The 5,528-nt window shown below is 42.7% G+C and overlaps 1 non-coding gene across 1 annotated transcript; it reads left to right on the top strand.

Moving 5' to 3' along the window:
* The first annotated feature begins 432 nt into the window (after window positions 1–432).
* LOC145625947 (small nucleolar RNA R71) lies at window positions 433–538 on the top strand. The gene has a single exon (XR_014110838.1). It is a non-coding gene; the product is annotated as a small nucleolar RNA R71 (small nucleolar RNA).
* Window positions 539–5,528: the final 4,990 nt, after the last annotated feature.

Genomic DNA, 5,528 nt, shown 5'->3' with positions numbered 1-5,528 from the left:
TAGACACAATGAGAGGTATCATGATCATAGGTTTCATAATTAGAACAAAACATGCATCCTTGGGGCATTGTATTGTAAGAAGAGGGGGAGGAAGTATCCATACCATTGCCTCCCTTGGTTGAAGGGGAGGTATTACCATGAGGGTTGGACCTTTCTTTCATCAATTCATCCATTTTCTTGGTCATTTTGGAGATTTGGGTAGAAAGGTTGTTGATTGCGTTGGCTTGCTCCAATGCATAAACACCCTTGCTAGAAGTAGCATCCCTTTCTCCTTCGTACCAATCATCATAGTGCTTTGCGGCTTCCTCTATAATATACTCCACTTCATGCTCTCCTTTGTTCATGATTGGACCACCGGCCGCGGCGTCTAGGCTTGTTCTTCCTTGAGGTGTGAGACCTCCATAGAAAGTGTGAATGAGTTGATACTTGGGTATCCCATGGTGTGGGCATTGACGTTGAAGCTCTTTGTATCGTTCCCATGCCGCACTTAGAGACTCACCACTCTTTTGGCGAAAACCTTGAATCAAAGACCGAGCCTCGGCGGTCTTCCTATGGTTATAAAACCTCCTCAAGAAGGCCGTAGTCACTTGGTCCCATGTCGTGAGAGAATTAGGGGGCACCTCCTTCTCTAGCCATTCTAGACCTCTCCCAATTAGCAAAAATGGAAACATTTTGAGGCAAATATATTCTTGAGTCACTCCATTGGCCTTTATTGTGTCACAATATTTCTCAAACTCTTTTAGGTGCTCATGAGGACTCTCAAACTTTCCACCCGAGAATTTTTTCCTCTCAATCAAGGCAATCAAATTAGGCTTGATCTCGAAATTGTTGGCTTGAGTAGTAGGAGTTAGGATCCCACTTTGCGCTCTAAAAGCTTCGGGGGCCCCAAGACGACTCAAAGGCATATTCTCTCCCATTTTAGAACCTTCTTTACTCTCAAACTTATAGGTTGAGAAAGGGTTGATTTCTGAACTCGAAGATGATTTAGGGCTATATAATTCTTCACTTGAGGGTGAAGAGGGTGGAGTATCTTCTAATTCTCTTACTCCTCTCGTTGGAGTGCGGGAATTTCTACTCCTTGCTCTTGCTTCTCTTCGAAGTAGGGACAAAGACCTCTCTAGCTCTGGATCGATGGGAATCAAAGATCTTGAGCGGGTTCGTCCTCTGTTCATACAACAAAGCTAAGAAGAACGTAAGAACTGACAAGTAACAAAAGTAGCAAACACTAACAAATAAAGGTGAGATAGTCTCAAACAAGCAATGAAATAGCAATGGAAACCGTCTCCCCGGCAACGGCGCCAATTTGACAAGGCAATAATCGTGTCGTTGAGCGACTACACCTAAATCAAATGAATTTATAACGCTCTACCGACCTAATACGTGTATAGGGTAAATAGAGGGGTCGAACCACAGGGAGAAATGCTTAAGCACTGCATTCATTACCTAGGGTCTAAGCTATCTCGGAACAAGAAGTGTGAATAACTAGAAGGTTAAACTAAGAACAAAATGGATTGAAATTAATATAGCTAGGCACCAAGGGAAATGGGTAGGTGAAGTTGACGCTTGATCATGCAATAACAAAGTAGCATATCAATGGTAAACTAAACATGCACGAATACCGAAGTAAAGGGGTCCAATCTAACCGTCTTCCGGGGTTAATTGGTTTCTCCTAACATAGCCTCTATGTTTCCACATTAGAACCATATATTAGAAGGTGCAAACAAAGAATTATTGATATTAATGAATCTCAAATAAGTCAACTTCCGTTACTTGTTAGTAAAGACTCATCTTTGATCAACTAATAATGTGCACTTGCAAGAAAGACCAAAGAATATCAAGCATGCAAAGACTTTAATCACCATTAACATAGCCCCAACATTATAAGCATGAACAATTAGCAACTACGCCATCCCCACACCCTTGGCTAGGTGACTACTCACAAATCATATTGAAAACAATATCAATCATCAAATCAATAAGCATCAACATAATTAATAAGCAAAGAAGAAAAATCAAAGCAAATAAGCAAAATCAAAAACAAAGGTAAAGAGAAAGAGTAAGAGATTGCTCATTAATTGAATATGAAGGTCTACAAAGGATTAAACAAAACTCCTTCTTCAAAATCCAAGTTCATCAATGAAGAAAACTACACTTTCTCTCTCTACCAATGAAGACTAATAGTGTTTCCCTCTCTAGATTAAGCTAAAATGTAGAAAAATTAAAACTAAGTTAATCTAATCCTCCAAACGTTCTAAGATGGGACTTATATAGTCCGTACAGAGCCAGCTGATAAAAGGAGAGGTCCGACCGAACAAATGGGAAGGTTCGGCCGGACTACGGGGTAGATTCGGCCGGACTACAGGGTAGGTTCGGTCGGACTACAGGGTAGGTTCGGTCGAACCATGGGTAGGTTCGGTCGAACCTCCCTAATCCTGGTCTGGTCGAACTCCTGTGGTTCGGCCACTCCTGCAAAACTGCCAATTTTCATCTTGCCTCTGCCTCAACGTTCGACCGAACCACTGAGCAGGTTTGGCCACACCTTGGTTCGGCCACACCATCAAGAGGTTCGGCCGAACCTCTTCTGAATCATGCTTCCTCTAGCTTCCCTTGAGCTTAGCTTCCTCCTCTTGAAAATCCCGATGGTTCCTACAAAGCAGGAGCATGAAAATCACAATAAGAACAAAGCGGGAAGACTAAGAAAAGGGAGGATAAAGGAGAAAGAAATGAGGAAGCAAAAGTAAGTAAAAATGCTTAGAAAAAGGGCCAAACAAGTGCAAATGAGGGGAGAATCCTTAGAGAAAAAGGATAAAAGAGTGGCATAAATGCCACTCATCAGCTGTTTCTTCAGAACACCAACAACGTAGTATCAAGCTAGGTTGAGAAATCCAGTAATTAAAATCGTAAGTCGCTCCCTCAAGCTCTGGGTTGACAAAAATGGAGAAGACGACCTGGAAACATGGAGAATGGGATAGCTTGGGATTGTGTTCTCCAGCTCCTCAAGGACGGGATCTTCTGATTCCCAAGTTCAACACAAAACGGGATTGAACTTCAGCGTTAACAATCAACTAACGTCGCAAGTTTTCAGCAAGTTTTCTGCCAGGTCAGCTACAGATCCAGAAAACAATTAAATATTGCAATATGCTTCAATAATAACGAAAAGGCCATCATATTAACATATAACGTTAATATGACATATTAACTGGGGGAGACTCTTTAGCTTATTGAATTACTTGATTAGTCTAATTTTGCTATCATAACACCAACCATTTCTCACTTCAATCTACGAAATAGCTTGATTTAGGCTAAAGATAACACTAACTAACTCCTTTGGGTTCGACCCTATACTTACCTATACTTGTTTTAGGTTGGTTTAGGATTTTATAAATAATGTTTGATTTTGGGATAGGAAATTAACGACTAGTTTATTCCTCTATCACCCGATCAAGCGTTAGGCCAAGGGTCCTATTTCTTGCACTTGGTAAGAAGGTCGTGCGGGACCTAGATAAACCAGCGCTTTGCGGGAGGCAACCCGTATTTCTTGCTTTCTAGACTATTTTTTTCGTTTTTTTTTATTTCTTTTTAAAGAGGTGAGGAGTGAAATTTTACCTTTCATGAGTCTTTTGTACAGGTTTTAGATCACAAAGTACGGAGGTTTCAAGAGAAAAAGGCAAAGAAAATAGAAGTTAAAGGATTGGGTACGGGCCCGATCGGGCGAGGCTCGCCCAATCGGGCGCGCATCTAAGGGTCAGAACTTAAGAATATTTCGCCCGATGGGGCAAGGAGTCCCGATCGGGCGTGAAATATTGATTTTATTAGAGCATTATTTCGCGTGATCGGGCGCGTAAGTGAGGAAGAAAATCAAGGGAATCTTCGCCTGATCGGGCGAGGCTGCCCGATCAGGCGGAATTTTGGAGAAATCGAGTGCCACAAAAAGAAATATCAGACGAAGCTCGCCCGATCGGGCGAGCAAATTGGCGATTTTCAGGTTCGTGTTCGCGCCCAATCGGACGCGCACTTTACATTTCAGCAAGAACCACCTTCGCCCGACCCGATCGGGCTCGGGCGCGCCTATTTATCCGGAGAATTTATTCCTCCTTCTCCCTTTATCTTTTCTTTTTCTTTCTTACTTCTTCTTTCTCTTTCACACTTTCTCTCTCTAAAACCTCCATTTTCAAACCTTCAACTCCCCTTTCTTTCCAAGATCTCCTCACATTCACCTATAAAAACCTTAAAATTTTTACATATTCGTAATCCTCACACCTTCCTCTACATTTTCCACCCAGTTTCGCCCACTTTCTCTCATAATTTCTTCTAACCCTTAGAGAGAGAAAGCCTCAATACCCATATTTCCCCCTACATATGGCTTCCAAAAGTTCTAGACAACAAAGGGGCGAAACTTCGAGGCAACAACAACCAATGGTCGACCCGTAGCTTCAAATACCGGGATAGGAGGAGGTTGCTATCACCTCGGCGGAACAACGGGCAAGGATGCTCAATCTCTTCGAGAGGCAGGTAATCTCAACCTGTTTTGTTCATCATCCTACATTATCTAGATTAGGTCTTGATAAATATGTAGAAAAATTATTTAAGGGTATAGGCATGAGTGGTTTCTTCGAAATGCATCATGATACTTATGATTATTTAACATTAGAATTTATCTCTAGTTTTAATGTTATTAAAATGAATGCTATAATCACTCATGTGCAATTCCGATTATTAAACAACGTTGTGCGATTAACTCTAAAAGAATTTGGGAAGTTGTTTGAATTGAAATCGGATAAACCTATCGAACCCTCCCAAGACCACATTGTCGTGGTCTACAAGAGACTCACTGGGGAGGGTTTGGCTAACCTCCAACACGCCAAAGGGACGTGGATTCAACATCCCGTCCCAAAGTTTTGGCAAAGGTTTGCCGGCCTCACTATTTTTGGGAGGCATGAACCGGCAAACGTGAGGAGGGATGAATTAGAATTGTTGGCATCATATGTAATCCTTAATGCTGAAAAATTAAACATACCTCATAGGATTGCCAATCACTTTCAAAGGGCGGCCAACGCGGCCGAAACATGTAGGTCTAGAGCACCTATCTATTTTGGGGGGTTAGTGACCCATATTGCCATCAAACACCTAGGTTGGAACCCGGATGGGAATAGGAAAGTAGTGGGCTCGACCCTCATGGACCTAGCTTATTTAGGGAGCCTAAACTAGGTGCAACCCATGGGAGGTGACACTTGGTGGATTGTCCACCGCCAATCGGGTAGGAGAGACCAAGCCTTTACCTTACCCAACCCCGCCTTGACCAAATTTGAGAAGGGGAAGCCTTCTTATACATTTGAGATAAACGGTCGAGGCGAGGTTCAAGAACCTCACCTTTCACCACAACCCCACCAATCACCCCAAGACCATTCCCCCCAACACCATTCACCACACTACCCACCACCCCCACCCTTTACCTATGGCATACCCACCTCCTCGGTCGATTATAACATCGGCCCCAATGCCCCTTATGACTTTTCGGCTTTTAGGAG

This window comes from Chenopodium album, chromosome 3, assembly GCF_948465745.1.
Source record: "Chenopodium album chromosome 3, dcCheAlbu1.1, whole genome shotgun sequence".
In the NCBI taxonomy this organism is placed as follows: domain Eukaryota; kingdom Viridiplantae; phylum Streptophyta; class Magnoliopsida; order Caryophyllales; family Amaranthaceae; genus Chenopodium; species Chenopodium album.
This window is presented reverse-complemented; position numbering and strand designations above follow the sequence as displayed.